Source organism: Biomphalaria glabrata, chromosome 8 (genome assembly GCF_947242115.1).
Source record: "Biomphalaria glabrata chromosome 8, xgBioGlab47.1, whole genome shotgun sequence".
Lineage (NCBI taxonomy): Eukaryota > Metazoa > Mollusca > Gastropoda > Planorbidae > Biomphalaria > Biomphalaria glabrata.
Window position 1 is genome coordinate 42,324,577 of NC_074718.1, and position 20,122 is coordinate 42,344,698.

The 20,122-nt window shown below is 37.7% G+C and overlaps 1 protein-coding gene across 1 annotated transcript in view; it reads right to left on the reverse strand.

Annotated features, from left to right (window-relative positions):
- The window catches only part of LOC129927750 (uncharacterized), a 55,992-nt gene that overhangs the window by 35,139 nt on the left and 731 nt on the right, over positions 1 to 20,122 (reverse strand). The window lies entirely within an intron of this gene.

Consider the following 20,122-nt stretch of genomic DNA (forward strand, 5'->3'; position numbering starts at 1 on the left):
ATAAACTCACTCTGTCCGTCTATCTGCCTCTTGGTGTATCTGGTTAAAAGTTTGTACATGTTATTTCTCCCATACCCATTCTCAGATCAAGTTAAAACTTCGCGAAATTATTATTTGGCATAGACAAGACAAGAATGAGTAAAAAAAAACAAAAAACAATTTAGTAATTCTTTTTTGTTTCCTGATACCAGTAAGGGAAACGAATCCTTCAGTATTCACAAATATGGCTAATTTTGTTGGGTTTAGTCACGCTAAAAAGAAAAATAATTGTTTACGCTATTTTTCAATCATGCATCTTCCGATCAAGTTAATACTTTAAACACTTCTTTATTGTACTTGACAAAACATGAATCAATAAAAAAAAGTATCCAATTAGTCAATTAATTATTTGATAATTATTTTGTTTGGTCTCGAATAAGGGAAATAACTTGTTCATTATTCATAGATATAGTTTAAAGGACGGAGTTCTTTCCTTAAAGTTAAAAAAAAGCAAGCTTAAAATCTATGGCCATATTGCAAGATCTTCGGGGCTCGCAACTCTCCTTCTATGTAGGAAGTACAACGAACTGTCTCAACAACAAAAAATAATAATATACATTTATCAGGTGAACGTGAAGTAGATATTGTAAAAAAAATATTTAGTCATCAGGGTGACCTGGCGGTGAAAGTTTTTCATGACAATTTATTTTCTGTCCTTCGTTTTATGTGTAATCCATATTCGGATTTAAAAGAAAAACATTATTATCAACTGACTGTCTGTCTGTCTGGTAAAAAGTTTGTACACGTTATTTCTCCTACACCCAATCTTGGATCAAGCTGAAATGTTCCACCATTATTTCTTTTACTTGAAAAAACAAGAATCACTAAAATAAATAAATCAATTAATTATTTAACTATTGGTAATTAATTATTTTGTTTGGTATTTCGAACAATGGAAAGAAATTTTGCTTGACTGATAAGATGGTGTAAGTTGAATTAGTCCCCTAGATAGTAGTCAAATGTTATTGAAGAATCAATAGGGCCTACACTGTAATAACCAGAGTTTAAGCCAAAAAAATATTTCGGGCGTGGCCGGTGGGTAAAAGCTCCTGTATAAAAATCGAAAACTAAAACCATATTTGCACTTGACGTTTTGACCTACTATTAGTTTACAGATGTAGCTTATTAGTCACGTGAGAATATAACCAAAATATAACTGTTAATACTCAGTCGTTGGATTGTAGCCCCAAACAGCTAGTACAGTTAAACCGACAAAATAAAAACAAGCTTCTTTTAAAACGAAACTGAATATAAATTGTATTTATAAATTAACGCAGGTTCAACTTGATAGAAGATATAGGTAGAAACACAATTGGGATACAAAATCTAACTCTATAAAAAAAATATATTGTAATAACTTAAGGGAGGGAACTCAACGAGGCACATATATCTTTATTTACACTACAACACAAGTTCATAAAACATCATCTTTCTTAGGCACAGTCTTTTCACTTCGGCTCTCAACTCGGGCGGAAATCGTTCTCCTCTCTTCCTAATGTTGACATCCTTTTTAGTCTAGTTTATCACAGTGCGCACTTTCTAGCACTAGCCTGGATGGCGGTGCGCATGGCAGAGTTATAACAATATATACATCTTATCTGTCACTAGGTTTCTTGCTAGTCCCGTCCTTTTTCAAATTTCCCGCCACTATTTATAGACTCAAAAGTTCACCAGACCGCCTGTTGGTCTCAACAGAACACTCTTCCGCTTACACAACCACAAACATCCGCCCTATGTTCCTCATGACTTCATCGGAAACACGCCAAACAAATATAATATCATATCGTAAAGCGAATTTCAGTTCTATAGTCTGGTGAAGCCTCACCACTTGAACGGTTAGGTTCGGAAAGGAGGGAGGTGGAAACCCCTCCCACACACCAAATCGGTCAATATACTAGAACAAGGGGGGGGGGGGTATGTATTGCTAACATTAGTAGGGAATTCAAATTATGTTATTTCTCGGCCCTACCGCTCCCCCCCCCCTCCCCTCCACGTATCCGCCCAGTGCTCGCATGGGCACTCGAGTTAGAAGAAATGTACTTTTAATTTCCCTCCGTTGGTGTACACGTGTGACCCGCTCTAGTTCACGGCGATGGCCAGCTCGCTGGTGAAGTCAAATACAAACAACAAAAGAACAACAAAAAAAAGCTGATATTGATCTTCAACGTGACATGCTTGAAGCGGCAAATAATCCCCGGAGCTATTGGTTGATTGGAGCATCCGACGTCCCCCCGTGGGGGGGGGGGCTAACCGGTAGTGCGTGCTCGTTCGCGTGGAGGGGGGGGGGGGGTTGGATTGTTTTAGACAGGTACGGGAATGAAGAGAGAGTGACTATGAGTTGAAAGTAGTTATAGCAAGGTTAGGATCTAACTCCGAATATGAAATCTACAATCTTTTGTTTCGGATGTTTCTTTCTCGTTCTCAATGTTATGTTGAAGGGAGTTAGATGACTAGGTCAATAACCCAGATGAACTGCCCAGGCAGCTCTCCGCATAGCTTTTCTTCTTATCTTATCTTATATAATACAGACGTTACTTCAAAAAAGAAGATGATTACGTCCGACGCGTCATGCATTTAGTCATGCATATTAACCAATGACTTAAATTCTGCCAAGTCACTGGTTTTCCTGGCTAGCTCAGGCAACCCATTCCATGCTCTAATAGCGCTAGGGAAGAAGGAGTATTTGTACAAAATTGTCCTAGCATATGGGACGAGGAATGTGCCTCTATCTTTGTGTCTTTCAGAGTATTTCATTAAATTTTGTTTTTGTATTTGAAGATTATGGTTAAGTGTTTTATGTATAATTGCTACTTTACTTTTGAGTCTTCTGTCCTGAAGGCTTTCTACATTTAGTGATTTACTAAAGGGGATTTTACTGTTGGGGACCAGTGTCTTGTTCTGGCCTATTGATGAAGAATGCAGCTACGAAGGACATGGTCAGCATTTTCTTATCTTTCATATACAACAGACGTTATTTCAAAAAAAAAAAAAAGATAATTACGCATTTCAGTGTCAATCTAGTCATGCATGTTAATCAATGTACTAAGCTCTGCTAAGTCGTTGGTATTCCTGGCTGATTCAGGTAACCTATTCCATTCTCTAATGGCGCTAGGGAAGAAGGAGCACTTGGACGAATTTGTTCTAGAATGTGGAATAAGAATTTCGCCTATATCTTTGTGTCTTTATGAGTATTTCATTAGGTTTTGTTTTTCTATTGTAAACTTTATGCAAGGGCAAAGTTCACAAGTATGGAAATTCCATCGAAAATGAAGATTTTAAGTCCCAACGCAAACTTTCTGCAGGACGGCACGGGAGGGGGGCGGAGCGAACAGGATTCAAATTCAGGACCATGGTAATGACGGAGTGAGGCGCATACCACTCACTCGACCAGGTAGCCATCCCAACCTGGCATCAATAATCCAATCCCTCATGTGGGCGTATGAAACAAATAGCAGAAACACACTTGAATGTACGTCTTTACAAACAAACAAACAAACAAACAAAAACTAATTTTATTGTATACAATGTCCATAATAAAAACAGTAGCTTCCAAGGAATCACTTTAAAGACCGCATCACAAACGAAGAGATTAGAGACAGGGTTCCTGCAGCCATTGGACCCCATGCATGTTATTCAATGACCTAAAATCTGCTAAGTCGTTGGTTGAAAAAAAAAAACGCAAACTAAAACTCTATGGCCATATTACAGGGTCTTAGGGGGGCTCGCAAAGACCTTCCTTCAGGGAACAGTACCAGGAAAAAGAAGAAGAGGCAGACAGAGAAAGCGACGGGAAAACAAAATAAAATAATGGACTCTATGGCCATATTACAAGGTCTTCGGGGGCTCGCAAAGACCTTCCTACAGGGAACAGTACCAGGAAAAAGAAGATGAGTCAGACAGAGAAAGCGATGGGAAGACAAAATAAAAGAATAGACGGGCCTGCCATTGAAAGAGGTTCTAAATAAGACAAAAGAAAGAGAGGAATGGAGAAAGACGGTCGACTAATCTTGCATGGTGCCTCAACGGTCCAACAGACTAAGGGATAGGTGAAGGTACAAAGGTAAAGCTTCCAAAAATACAGTTTTAAATACGAGATGTTATCATGGTTTCACTTCATCACATCCACTACCTGTCACCATTAAAGTCCCTCTACCAGACAGGCCTTAGGTATAGCCAAACAAGACAGCCGCCTCGGGCCTCCGATTGATGGGAGCCTCGTACAGGACTCAAAACAATTTATTTTTAGAGAAGCAATAGCGTGACTTAAAATTGTGCCCTTTGATATTGCAGGAGTCCCTAAGTGTTAAATAAATTGAGTATTTTTTTCCCGCTGTTTATTTTTATTTCTCTATTTCATTTGGGGGGCCACCAAATTCACTTTGTTGAGGGCCTCCAATTATCTAAAGCCGGCCCTGCTCTCTAAATTCGTCCTCTTCCTGTCTCCAAGCCCGACCCTACAGCTTAAAATTATTCCCATCATTCTAGTTGATCCATATTTCCTCATTTCCTGTTGAAATATAAATATACCACACCCATAGCCCCACACACAAGAACGCATAAGGAAAGAGGGGCTGGTTTAGTTTGGTTTGGTTTGGTTTGCAAGTTTCGATTGAAGATCCAAACTGAAAACCTCCTGCGAAAAGGAGGGGGGGGGGAGGTCAGGAGGGGGAAGGTTCGACTCCAGAACCATCAAGTATACCCCACGACGACCTAGCCAGCTGACTGTGTGACAAACCGTAAGCCCGCTTCGCCCATTCATATGCTCTCTTTTCAAGCTGTCCCCATGGGTCACAGTGACATAAGGGCTACAATGACGTAGCGTCAATGCAAACTTTTAAATATTACAAGTATGGCACTTGTGGTCGGGATGTGACGTATTCATTGGTTTTCTTAATACAATACATTGTAATACTGCAGGTGTTGTAAATCTAATCTGTGGCAGGTATAGCCAGGGTCGCTGGGAATGAGTGTCGGGTTTGAATCGCGGTGAAGTCTTGGATTTTGAATTTCGGGATTTTCAGGGGGGGGGGGGCCCTAGATCCACCCAATTCTGATGGGTGCCTGGGTACCTCGACAAAATAGCGCGGACAAAATAGCCCCGACAAAATAGCGCGAACAATATAGCGCAAGACAAAATAACACACGACAAAATAGCACAAGACAAAATAGCGCAAGACAAAATAGCGCAACACAAAATAGCGCAAGACAAAATAGCACAAGACAAAATAACACAAGACAAAATAGCGCAAGACAAAATAGCGCAAACATAATATTTTTCAGTCCTTTTGCAAGATATACTTTATAAGCCGTAAAAATTATTTTTCAGCAATCTTAAAATATGAATAGAGCCCAATATTTTTACTTTATTTTAATTTTAGCATCATTTTTCATTAATTTTGCAGCAAACATTAAACATATAAAATATGATTATGCTAACATTATGCTAGATTTATAATAAGCTTAAATGAGTAGTCTCTAAGTATGGCGTTTATGTATATTCCCAAAGTGCACTTAAAAATGACAACAGTAGAGTTCTTGACTTGTTAGATTTACACACACAAGCATGTGTAACACACACACATCAACATATACCTAGACCTTGAACGGGATCACATTTCAAAATCATTTTGTTTAGGAAGTAATTTATTTTAAACATTGGTGAAAAGGCAGGACGAAGTAATAGTTAAAGTACTCTCTTCCTATGCAAATATGGCATACTTATAGATGTAATAATATTGAAGAAGATCTCAACACAAACAATGATGCCCAGGACTTTCCCTTACTAAAATCCGGTACTTTTATAAATATCATATATTAGTTATTTTAGCTATTTTGTCTTGCGCTATTTTGTCGGGAAATATCGCGCTATTTTGTCGGCGCTATTTTGTCAGTGCTATTTTGTCGGTGCTTCCAAACCGGGGGACACGTGTTCGAATCCTGGGATTTTTTAATTTCGGGATCTTTCAGCGTGCTACCCAGCTCTAATGGGTACCTGACATTGGTTGGGGAAAAGTGAAGGCGGTTGGTCACATGACACCCTCATTAACATGTACGCTACAGAAACAGATGAACTTTACATCATCTGCCCTATAGATAAGGTCTGAAAGGTGGAACTTTACTTTTTTTTTTACTTTAGTTCGTGGAACACTTATTCGGGACTCGCAGAACACAGTTTGGGAAACACTGATTTAAGCAATACAGTAAAGTATAAAAAAAAAATAAAAGGAGTGTCATGGAGAATTAGAAGATAAATACAAAAATAAAAAACACAGAAAAACACAGAAAAACACGAATGAGTTGCAGAAAATAAAATAGACAAAATAAACATTGACATTGAAACATTATCCAACCAACTAAATAATACAAACTACGCTGCACTACGGATGGAGCATCTTTAAAATTTAATTCTGCAATGCTAAACATGTATGCAAATTTATGGAAGCGTTTTAAAATTATATTTAAAAAAAAAAAAGATTTAAACAAGTATTTGAAATCGCAGGTCACATACGCACGAGCTGAAAGGTGGGACGGGGTGGGTGGAGAGGACAAAAGAATTTCCAGGTGGAAACTGAAAGCAAATGTTTAAAATCCTTTTTTTTTAATTATTATTTAGATCTAGACTCTGGCTCAGTTTATTACACTGGAAAGCTTCATAATTCTTGGAAATGCCCTACTCGTGATTTCCGCTAACAGAATACAAAGTATTGATTGCTATTCCGAGACATGCTGACACTCCTGGAAAGAGTGCAATGCCCTACCTCCGCAGCATAATCCTCCGACCTTTTACCTTGCTTTTTTTTTTCATATGTTTCAAATGTTTTATTATACTTTTTCTGATTATCTTATCTTAAAAATCACAGATATTACTCCAAAAAGAGAAGATAATTACGCCCTACGCTCTTCATGTTTCAATCCAGTCATGCATATTAATCAGTGAAAAAAAACAAAAAACTCTGCTAAGTCGTTGCTTAACCTGGCTGATTCAGGCAACTCGTTGCTTAACCTGGCTGATTCAGGCAACTCTCTAATGTTAGAAGGGAACAAGAAGCACTTGCTAATTTAATAAAAATTCAATCTAATGATATTGAAATTTAGAAAAATGCTTTCAATTAGTGTGTGTTTTTTGTTTTTCGACATTCACACTGTTTTAATTAGCAAATTATTTGTTTGAGAAAGTTGGAAATGTTTTGCAGGTCAGTGCGTCTAAAAAAATCAATTGTTTCTATGTTGTGTTTTCTTATTCTTTCTGGTTTATCTCCAGAGGACTCTAATTACCTCCAGAGGAGTCTAGTTTATCTCCAGAGGACTCTAGTTTATCTCCAGAGGACTCTAGTTTATCTTCAGAGGACTCTAGTTTAACTCCAGAGGACTCTAGTTTATCTCCAGAGGACTCAAGTTTATCTCCAGAGGACTCTAGTTTATCTCCAGAGGACTCTAGTTTAACTCCAGAGGAATCTAGATTATCTTCAGAGGACTCTAGTTTATCTCCAGAGGACTCTAGTTTATCTCCAGAGGACTCTAGTTTAACTCCAGAGGAATCTAGATTATCTTCAGAGGACTCTAGTTTATCTCCAGAGGACTCTAGTTTATCTCCAGAGGACTCTAGTTTATCTCCAGAGGACTCTAGTTAAAACTCCAGAGGACTCTAGTTTATCTCCAGAGGACTCTAGTTTATCTCCAGAGGACTCTAGTGCGTTGTTTTTTTAAATAGATTGATAAATTTTACTACAACTGGTTAATCAAGAGGCGACCTAGGCAGTGCGCTGGGCCCTGGGAGAAGGTTTTATCGGGGCCACGAATATTTGTATGATGGGGTGATGGGGACAAAGTCTTCTCTTCATCGCGTTGCCCCGCTCGCCATCACATAAGGCCGCCTCTGGTGTATCCTGTTCTCCAATCCATGTGTTTGAGCTAACCATTTTTAGGCACTATGTTAGCCCTGATTCTTACTAAACATTTCCTGTTGCGTGATTGTTACCTTGTAACTACCGACGTAGCAACAAATTTAATTTAAGCTCACACAAAGAGGCATGTAGGGAACATTTCCAGGCGAGAAAAGACGAGGCAGACGAAAGAAGACATCACGGATCTAGGCTTTAGTTTCCGGAACATAGCAATCGTCAGCAAGAAGTCTCTGTCTCGAATGACAAGTGTCTCAACCGACTCACAAGTCTTTAATACTACTAGAGATTTATGGCTTACCTATCGTCATGTCACTCTGCGCCTATTCCAATACCAATGTGCGAGTATCAAGATTCAAACCAAGAATAAACAAACAATTTCCTGAATTTCTTGTTTGGTCCTTTTTTAAGCTCTACACAATTAGCATCGCCCTTACTCTACGAAATGTCTGTTTCCGTCTGGGTGCGCTGTGACATCTGTGGCCAACAATCAGCTTGTAAGTCAAAGCCTTTAAGCTAGTGTAGATTGTAAGTCTCCATTGCCCGAGTAAGTGATCTGGGTGAGTACATGCCCACATGTTCGGTTTACTCACGCGCCGGTGGGGGGGGGGGGTTGATTCGGACCCGGCCCACGCAGGATAACCCGCTTTAGATTTCATCAGCTTATTTATCATGTGATGGCTACTTATGGTCTTGACGAGTATGGTTTTAATCTATAAGAGTAGTGTATTTAACGTATATATATATAGAAATGTTTTTACAGACTTAATTAACTCTTTCTCTCCTAACTGACGATACCAACGTTGATTCCACAAGAATGTGGTAAATAACTACGGAGAGAAAGAGTTAAACTTAGACACTTGTTCTTTTTACAGTAACAGTACAAAGTAGACATGATTCAAACAAGATTGAATGTGTGTCATCCGGTCGTTTTTTTAAAAAAAAGACCCTTTCTTTTTCAAGTAATTGGAATCGAAAAAAGGAAAATGTATTTTAAAAAACAAGAAGTCTTTATTAACAAAAGAAAGCTCATCTAAGTTAGAGAACTTGGCACTTACAACTATATCTCTCAACAATGTAGAAGCTATTTCCCCTTATTCGATATCAGACAAAATAGTTATCAATAATTATTTGACTAATTGTTTTTTTTTTTATTGATTTATGTTTTGTTAGGTATTGTTTTTTTTTTAATTTCAGCTTAATCCGAGAATGGTTGTGGGAGAAATAACGTGTTCAATTATATAAGGGGGAGAAACTCTACATATTTGACCGTATCTGTGAATACTGATGGATTAATTTCCTTGCTGGTGTCAAACATAATAATTAATTACCAGTAATTAATTGACTAATTGTCTAAGCCAATAAGTAATTGTGCGAAGTTATAATTTGATCCGAGAAAGGGTGTGGGAAAAATAACGTGTACAAACATTTTACCAGACAGACACAAAGACAGAGTGAATTGATATAAGCTTTGTTACAAAAAAACAAACAAAAAAAAACATGTTTTTCTCTCTAGGTATATGGCGTATAGCAGACTTAAATTCTGACAAGTCATTGGTTTCCCTGGCTGGCTCAGGCAACCCGATCCATGCTCTAATAGCACTAGGGAAGAAGAAGCACTTGTACAAATTTGTCCTAGCATATGGAACGAGGAATGTGCCTTTATCTTTATGTCTTTCTGTGTATTTTATTAGATTTGTGCTACACTGGGTCTCAAACTGATGGAATGTCGCCAATAGACGGACCCTCTGAAGATTACTTAGAGTCAGTACTGCCTCACATACCTCTTCGTTTTGTCTACCGGACTTTTTCGGGTTTAGCGGGAAAACTATAAATAGATTTTTGTTGCATCCGGTTTTCAGAATAAAAACACTGTCAATAAAAATAAAATTATGTTTTAATTAAACAATTAAGTTAAAGTTAAGTTCCCTTTTCAGACCCTGTGATCTAATGTAAAGGTCATCTGTTTCTGTGGCCCACGGTTTAGGAGAGTGTCATGTGGCCAGCACGACGACCAACCGCCATTACTTTTCACAAACTAATGTCAGGTTCCCAATAGTTAAGGGGACTTCGAGGCGCCCAAAGATCCCGAGATTAAAAATCCCAGTCTTCGAACCCGGGATCCCCGGTTCAAAGCCAAGCGCTTTATCGCTCATCCACAGTGCTTTCTTTTTAAAGGGATACAATAATTGTTAAAACTTTCACTCTCTGACTTAAAACTTATAATTGAAACACAAATGGTCAACCATAGACATATATCTATATATATTACATCTAGTCTGGAAACCGGAAACAAATTCTTATCCGCGATTGATCAATCCACAGACCTATATATTGTATGTACATATATCTTTTTCAAGTTGTAAGCGAAGTCACCCCAATCAATCTTTTCTGTCTTAGAAAAGTAATGATCTTTAGTTTTCAAAGTTTAGAAATAATGCATATCTCGGATTTTCTTTAGAATGGGCTATTAATCACAGAACTATATATATTCACACATATATGAAACAAAGCCATTTCCTGTTAATTTCCATTGAGATAATGTTTCAAAATTCCTAGATCGAATAAGTTCATGTTGATTTTAATCATCTTATGTTCATTTAAATAGATTGATTACCTAGATCTTTCTAGATCATGTATCTAAAAATTGCAAAATAATAATCATGAGATGAGAGTACTCTTACTTTTGATGTTCAATTACTAGATCTAGATTTAAAAAATTAAATTGTAAGTTACATAGGTTAGGGTTGAAAAAAAAAGACTTTACTTCTTATAGCTACTTTACAAAACAACGCCTTGTTTCAACTTTTTAAAACATTTTCAAGACATTTTTTTTTTGTAGTGATAAAAGATCTCCATGTCCAGTCTAGATATAATACATAAAAGTTTATGTGGTCAACTCAATAGCGTTACTATAGGAGAGTTGATACTGTGATGCGTTGAGAAATTTACAAATCTAGCACAATTCCGCTTGTACTTAGTTGGCAACAGAGAAGCTAAATTTAGCACCCTTGACATGTTTTGCTTATCGTGAAAATATCCAATGCATTACAGTGCAGTATAGATAGAGAGATGCTCCATAAGCCTAGTGGAGCTGTCTTTTTAGTATTATGAATTGCAGAAGACTATAAATAGCAACTAGCTGTTTAGTGTATTCGACGCGTACAGAATATATCTGTGGCATTTTACGTCTCGAGAGACGATCTTTTCCCTTCGCAACTTCTTGTGTGACTAAAGAGGCCAATCCTTGATACACAGCTGAGATCGCAGGTTGGGCATATATAATCACCAGGCGCCGTTGCATTTTCACTCTTCTTTCTGCTGCTAATGTGTATGGCATCTGCAATCAGAGACCCTTCCTTTATGCTCTCTCTCCATGTGGATCTATCCAGTGCCACTTTTTCCCAGCTGCCAGTGTCGATTTTGAAGAGCTTCATGTCGCGTTTGCATACATCCGTATAACGTAAAAGTGGGCGACCAGCGGCTCTCCTGCCCTCTATTAGGTTGCCTTATGGAAGTTGACCTACTGGCATTCTACGAACGTGTCCAAGCTAGCCAAGGCGTCTGCTGCTGATAACAGAGCGGATGTCCTGGCACCCTGCTCTTTGTAGCACTTCCTCATTGGTTATCTTATCTTACCATCTTATTTTAAAGATCCGCCTTAGGCATCGGAGATGGAAGACATTCAGCTTTTTTTCCTGCCATGAGTAGGTTGACCATGTTTCACTTCCGTATAGCAAAGTGCTCAACACACAGGTCCGGTAGACTAGGGCTTTAGTGCTGCTAGTCAGCAATATAGGAACTGTTAACTCTTTATCTCCGTAATTATTTACCACATTCTGGTGGAATCAACGATTGTAGCGTCAGTTAGGAGAGAAAGAGTTAATAATCTACGTGGTTTTATTTTGTAAAGATTAATGATAACTGTGTACAATGATTTTTTTAACAATCACAAAGAGGAGTGGCTCAACCAATGGGCATCAGGAAACACAGGCAGAGCCATGTACAAAGAAATGACTATGTCTAACAAACTGGACAATATTAACTTCCTCCCCCGCAAAGAACAATGTACAATTTTCCAACTAAGAACAGGACACACACCTCTACTAAATTACCATCTGAACAAAATAAACTCCACACAACTCCCCCTTTGCAGACACTGCGCCCACCCCTTATAAAACCTTAAACCATATCCTCTTTGAATGCCCCTCCCTAATCCACCTTAGGCAGACCCTACTTCCACTACAGCCCAACATAACCAACCCTCTGTACGGCAGTGCTGAACAACTGTAGAAAACAGCACACTATTTTTCCTTGGTACAGTCTGCAAAGGAGCTGACAGCTCAGCAGCAATAAAGCTGGCTAGCAGAAAAAGTACAATTATTATGCGCTGTAAAATCAGATTTCCTAGCTTCTTATTAAAAACTAATTACAAAGTTTCTATTAACTCCCCCGTCTGACTGGCAGAATTCTTTTACACGTTTTGTCTCCCTTTTCACATTCTTGGGTCAAGTTGAAACTTTGCACAATTATTCATTGTTAATGACAACACATGAATCAATAAAAAAAAAGTTAATTTGCTCATTTAGTACTGGCAATTAATAAAGTTATTTTATATAGTATACAGTGATAAAAATTGCGGTATTGAGAGATATACCTATAATGTAACGGTTCTTTCTCTTAAATAAGCTTTTTTAAATTTTTAATAATTATTTTTAAAATGATTTGTTTGTTTTTATACTACGATCTAATATTCAAACTACTTACAACCCTAAAAATTGCATTATTATTAACTGTATTATGTTGTATTAAGAAGTAAATGATTTTGGCGTGTATCAAAAAGTTCGACTGTGCATGTGTGTGTGTACTGTTGGGGAGTGTATCTAATAGAAAGCGGCTTTAATAAATTGGACACTGCTTCGTGACATCCTGCTCACGACCGGAGCTCGATATTCTTCCGAGTCACGCAAGTAGTTCTTGCTAACAGTGTTGCAGACGTCGTAGAAGCCTGCACTTTTTGCGTTCGTCTGCTACCTTTCATCTTTTCTTTCGAGCTGTCGCATTGACTCCCCTTGTTTCTAACATGACATAGATCCATTTAAAGACTTTCATCTATTGAGGGGAAAAAACAACAACAAATATCTTTCTTTTTTTTTTTGGGTGTCTCCGGTTCACTTAAAAAAAAAGAAAGTGCTAATTAGCTTCGCATTAACCTATCCTTTAGTCTGTTGAACCATTATGGCATAACACATGATCTGTCGACCTTCTTTCTCCATTTCTCTATGTCTTTAGCTTAAATAGAAGCTCTTTCAATGACAGACCAGTCCATCTCACTGCTTTACCCACCTACCCCTTCTTTTTCCTGGGACTGTTCCCTGGACGAAAGTCTGTGCGAGCCCTGGGGACATTGTGATATGAACAGATATATTTAGTTCACGTTTGATAACAAACGGATATTCACATTTGACCAGAGTAACACTTTTAGTAAAATCACTAAATTTAGAAAGCCTTCAGGACAGAAGACTCAAAAGTAAAAGTAGCAGTTATACATAAAACATTGAACCATAATCTTCAAATACAAAAACAAAATTTAATAAAATACTCTGAAAGACACAAAGGTAAGGTTACATTTCTCATTCCATATGCTAAGCCAAATTTGTACAAATGCTCCTTCTTCCCTAGTACTATTAGAGCATGGAATGGGTTGCCTGAGCCAGCTAGGAAAACCAGTGACGTGGCAGAATTTAGGTCATTGTTTAATTTGCATGACTAAATGCATGGCGCGTAGGACGTAATCATCTTTTTTGAAGTAACGTCAGTATTATATAAGATAAGATTCAGAACACCCTGCGTCCCTTCTTGTGCCAACATACACTTCAGACACTTGGCGTTCGATAAAATAAACTTAAGTGTGACAAAATTTCTCCTGGCCATAGCGAGATAACGAGATGTTGGTATCCGTATTCTAGTCACAGTCACATCAAATACGGAAACAAGATCTGTCCAAAAGTTAACATCTGATAGGACGATAAAGCCAGTGTCAAGACATCAGTTGGCCCTTGTCTCTACGGCGGTGTGGCTTACTTAAGGGGAGGGTTGACCTTGACCTTTTAGAGGCAAGCAACAATACCATTTGTTGATTCGACACAGACAACGGTCCAATGTTCAGTTTCCTAAGACCTCATAAGGCCTGCTGTGTGAATTCAGAGCTTTGAATGATGACAGTTAGCCAGTATGTGGTATAGTGTAGGGTTTCAAATACAGCTTGCTTTCGAATGTTAGAACCAAGAGGTTAACTTTAAAACCTGGTGAATATAACAACGCATTTTATAAGATAAGATTTGTACGAATAAATTCGAAAGCAAAATGCGTCTTTCAATCCTCTTAGGCCCTAATGCATGTCCCGATTTATTTATGTGGAAACCCCGAAACAGATTTTTTTTTTTGAAGGTCCCTACATTTTTTCGAAAGCTTTAATAAAAATCCACTTAGAAATTTAAAAAAAAAATACTAATATCTAAAAGCAGGCCATGTTTTAGAACAGTGGTTCCCAAACTTTTTTGTCTCGTAGACCCCTTGCCATGGTTTCTGATTTTCCGTAGACCACCTGCTTAACTTGTGTTGCATCATTGCAAATCAATCAACATTTTTTAAAACTAATTTCTAACTGTAATGAGTCTAAGAGTGAAAAGTCAATTTAAAGCTACATTTGAAGTTCTACAGATTGATACAATTTAAATTTAAACCAATTAAAATAACAAAATATATATTTCTGGAATCAAACACACTGGAAATAGTTGTTTTTTTTTTGTAGGCTCATCATCCGTTGCTACGGATATTATGTTTCATATAGGAATTTGTTGTTCTATGAAACATTAAATATTAATTCAGTAATTTGCTTTAGGGATTCTTGTAAACGTTTTCACAAAGAACAGTTTCTCTTGTATTTCATGATCTTTCATGTGTGGCTCAAATATTGGGTCCGCAGAACTGTTTACACTAACAGGAGAAGGGGCGAAGATGAGTAACTGGCGCCAAAACCAGTCAGCTTTGGAAAGGCTGGCGCTTTCTACCCACCTAGCAGAAGAACTGAATTCAAACCTCTGCTGCCTTGAAGCTATACCCAAACATGGGAAAGGTTTTGTGAGTCAACCCTGAGGAAAAATAAGGAACAAGCAACTCTTAGGCAGTTTGCAGCAAACAGCGCTACATCCTGTCAGAGCCTGCTAGACCGTTGATTCCAAACTGTATATGTCGTTTGCAAAGAATTACATAAGAAGCTTTTAATGTTATAATTTATACCACCGATATGCCCTTGAACTGTACTGTTGCTTTAAAAAATTCATAATATCAAATGTAGGTTTGTGTGTAATACAAGTTTTTAAAACTACTTCAAGGGCAGGTAAAATCAATGTTTTAACTTTAGTGTTTTCCGAGATATTGTAAGACGCTCACAAACGCATCCTCTTCTCAATATGAAGTCGAAGAGAGATTTTGTGGGTGTATTCTAAACTTTATCTTTATTTTTCATTTGAATAGCAGTATATGCTAAATATTTAAAGGATTAAAGGTACATTTACATATTAGTGTAGGAAATAATTGCATTAATGGGAGTGAAAATTAAGTCACAAATGAATTCATTATCGTAGACCCCCATGGACATCTCATAGACCCCCAATTTATTTTTTCACTTTCGTAGACCCCTTGGAAGTCTTCGTAGACCCCTGGGGGTCTATATAGACCACTTTGGGAATCACTGTTTTAGAAGATGGAGAGTAGGCTTACTTCAATACTTGTAAATTAAATTAAATTTTCCTTCGTTTATTTGATTATTTAATATGCATATTTTAGTAACCAAAAATGTTAAATTTTTAGGAGTTTCCTCGAGGTAGTAAACCCGGAGATACTGTTGTATTTGACGAGCACGCTATATAAGCGGATACCTTTATACACGACAGTGTCGCCAACTGTAAAATTTAAAGTCCTGTCGGTACAAATGCGAAATAAATGTTTAAAGTAAAATTAAACAAAACTTAAATTTGCTGACCTGTCGAAAAATGTTTTTTTTTTTCTATCGAGGTGGGGGCCCCTTTCTTGTGGATACCCCTGGGCGATTGCACCGCCTGCCCTCCCCTAAATCTGTCCCTGCCCTAATGGGTACTTGACATTGCTGGACAAAGCAAAGGCTGATAGGTGGAGGATTGAAGGGAGGATAACCCACGATATGGCACGACAAGATTCCCGGCGCTGGTCGATGCTATTGCGGAACCTTCTGTTAGTTAGGTATTAAAGAATCAAGGCAACGAATGCTATTCATTCATCACTGGGCGCCGTCTTGGGCAGAACTGCTTGTTCACAACACAAGACGCATAACTCACAATGACTAAGGGCTATAACTTACATATATCAAGTATTAACACCTTCAGACAGGACTTTAGGTGAAAGGTACCCTGTCCAAGCCTGTTCGCTGAAAGAAATACTTTTTAGTGGTCAAGAATTTAAAAACGAGGTTTATTCATTGCACCACCCCGTTTTTTTTTCTATACATAAATACAAGACAACTGTAACGTGTCATTATGAAAAGCACATAGCGCGTTCATTTGGGAATAAACAAAAAGCGTTATTCTTTATAAGTTCTACACACTGACCTATATAAATTATATCTAGACTGGAAAACTGAAAGAAATTCTTATCCGAGATTGATCAACTCACAGACCTATATATATATATTGCTATGTATTAATCACAGAACTATATATTCACACAAACAAAGCAATTTCCTGTTAGTTTCCATTAAGATATGTTTCGAAATCCTAGATCGAAATAATTCACGTCTATTGATTTTACATTTAAATAGATTGATTTTGTTTTTTTCTGTATCTAAAAATTGCAAAGTAATCATTATGAGACGAGAGTGCTCTTATTTTCAATGTTTAATTACTTGATCTAGATCTTAGTATTAAATTATATGTTACATAGGTTAGGGTTGAAAAAAACAAACTTTACTTCTTGTTTCAGCTTTTTAATTTTTTTTTTCCACATTTTTTTGTAGTGTTAAAAGATCTCAATGTCCAGTCTAGATATAATATATATAGGTCTGTGGTTCTACAGTATTATATAAGATAAGATAAGATAAGATACAGTTATTTTATTACTATTATTATGTATCTTTAGTGCGTTCATTTCAAACTTGACTATAGAACAAAAATAAAAAAAAACGGTCATGTTTTGGCTCTAGTTCGAAGCGGTCGCCGAATTCCTGGCAGAACCTTACGTCCACACACAAACATTAGATCAATACTCTGGGACGCAAACAAGCAAAGAACTCTATTGACACACACCCAGTCACACAAACACACACGCACAAGCTCGCCCACACAAACCACATCCTCTTAAATTCATCTTCTTCCAAAATGTGTCATCGACTTTCAGTCACTTTGTAAAAATGTGACGAAAGAAGAAAAATGGCGCTTTGTGGTCAACCCTTTTTATTGTCGTCTGCTTGAGTCTCGCAACCAGGTCATCTCTTGTTCACCGGCACTTTCACGCTAGTGTTATCCTTAGACTATCTTGATAACTTTGATGATAAGCGGGAGTGATAGCAATAAGGACATCAGACAAATCCTTGGTAAGCAAATTTGTTATATAGGCTAGTGGGCTAATACCGGACACCAACGTGACCTACTTAAGTTAAAGACAAGGTCGTTAAAGAAGGCGAAGTGAGATTGGGTTGCACGAAACTCGTAAAGGGGCAGGGACCAAGGGTTGCCTGAATCAGTCAGGGAAAGCAACGACTTAGGCGTAGGACGTAATATCTCTTTTTTTTTTAAAGTAACGTCTATAGCTTATAAGAAAAATAATAATTTTGTTATTTTATAAGATAAGATAGTGTCAGGTAGACGCCCTTCAGAAATGAAAATGATTACGTGATTACATGCTTCTTGGAAGAGGGCAGGGTACAAACTACTACAAACCCAAGCTCATTGTTGTGGTATTTTGAAGCATATGCCTCATAGCCAGGCAGTGTTTAAACGCATATATATAACTGTAAATACAATGTGCTTAGACTTAGATCCTCCCTTGCCGCTCGGCGCATTGGGCGGCAGACTGTCTCCACAAAACATCTGTCACTGTCAATGTGTGAGGTCTCTTCCCACCTGGTGTCTACTGCTCTGAGGTCCTCCATGAAAGTGTGGCGCCAAGTTATACGAGGACGTCCCTGTTTGCGCTTTCCTCGTATTGGCCTCCATGTCATCGCAACTCTTGGTATGCGCAATTCATTTTGTCGGAGAACATGTCCCGCAAACCTCATGCGACGCTCTTTAACAACCCACCTAACTGGTCGACTCCTAGTTTGGCAAAGGATTTCCTTGTTTGAGACCCGATCTCATTAACTGACTTCTAAAATCCGTCTTAGCCATTTTTATTATTTTTTTTTACAATAATGTAGAAATACATTGTGCATGGTTCAAATGTACAAGCAAATCAGAAAGTACTCTTTCGGAAGACCAAATATGGCGTATACACTTGGATCTATATCGAGGTAGGACAGGGGTTCTCAACCTGTGGTTCGCGACTCCCTTGGGGGTCCATTGACTATTTGCCAGGGGTCGCTTAAGACCATCGAAAATATGGATTGCTATTGTCTACCCTTCTGTTGCTGTATGTGTGTGTCGGGGGGGGGGGGGGATCGCGGCAGAGTGGGGGATTGTAAAAAGGGGTCGCCGAGCTTGAAAGGTTGAGAACCGCTGAGGTAGGAGAAGGTGAAATTGGAGTTACAGCAGCGCTTAAGATTTCTTTTTTTTTGGTAATCTTCAGCAGGCAGAGAGATAGACAAAAAGGACAGTTTAGGGAACAGACGCAAAGCACAAACACAATAGCAGATTTCTATGCAGTGGCGCTCTGTGTAGACATAGTAATGTCACAAAGTCTAGTAGAATTGAGCACCGAAGGCTTTGTAACAAAATGGCGGTGCTGGAGATTGATGTCAACGTTTACAACAAAAATAAATAAATAAAGGTGACGAAGGGAGTTCATTTAACTTAAAACTCGTAGGCAGCCCTTGTGGGACAGTCGTATTCACACAATAAGCTACACAAATGAATTGTATCATAATGTATCCAATAAAAGATAGTTATTACAAATAACAGATTTCATGGATATGAGAAAAAAAAAGGCCGCCCTTATTTTTGGTTCTAATGAATATGCTGTTACTTTGTAGATCAATAGTTCTATTACGCTTGCACATGTAGATCTTTAAAATGTGTATTAATTTGGAATGAAAAGGGGGATAATACGACAGTAAATTATGAAATTAAATATAAATTAGACCAAAAAGATCGTGTTTCTGATGATAAACAAGCAAAATATTAAGAGACAGAGACGCTCAATTACTGCCATATCTATAAATACTGCAAGATATATAACCATTTTCTATATAATAAAAAAAAATAATTAATTATCATTAATTATTTAATGAGTTAATTGTTTTAATTTTTTAATTGATTCATGAGTTGTCATCGACAGAAACTTTGTTATAGAAAATAGTTTCATCTGGATCCGACAATGTGAAGTGGGAGAAAAAAATCCTGCCAGACCGACTGGCAGTGGCGTAGCTAGGGTGGAGGCGGGGAGAATAGGAAACTCCCCAGGGTCCCCACCTGAAGGGGTCCCCAAATGAGTGTTCGATTTATTTATTTTTTTTACATTAAATATTAAATATTACGCAAATGCAGGGGCCTCCAAAGAGATCAAGCCCCCCCGGGCCCCCAAATGATGGCAAATTCCTAGCTACACCACTGCGGAGTGAGTTAATGTAAGCTTTGTAACAAAAAAAAAAACAAAAAACAAATAACTAAAGAAACTTGTTATGTTTGTCAGGGACTGACAACTCACAATATGAAACACTTCCCACTCATCTATTAGTAATACTGACACACTTTGTCTTTGTTTCAAAAGGGAAAGAATGTAGATCTAAATATACACTTACAGAAACTTCAATGCAAATGTACTGATATATGTCTACCTGTTGTTTTTTTTTAATGAAATATCTAAGGCTACTGTTATCACTTATTTATTTGTAGCCTTGTATATTTATTTTTTAAATTTAAAAATGCATAGAATCTTAGACCTGAATTTTGATTTAGATCTAGAGTTACTTATACATGCATTGTAGCCATTGT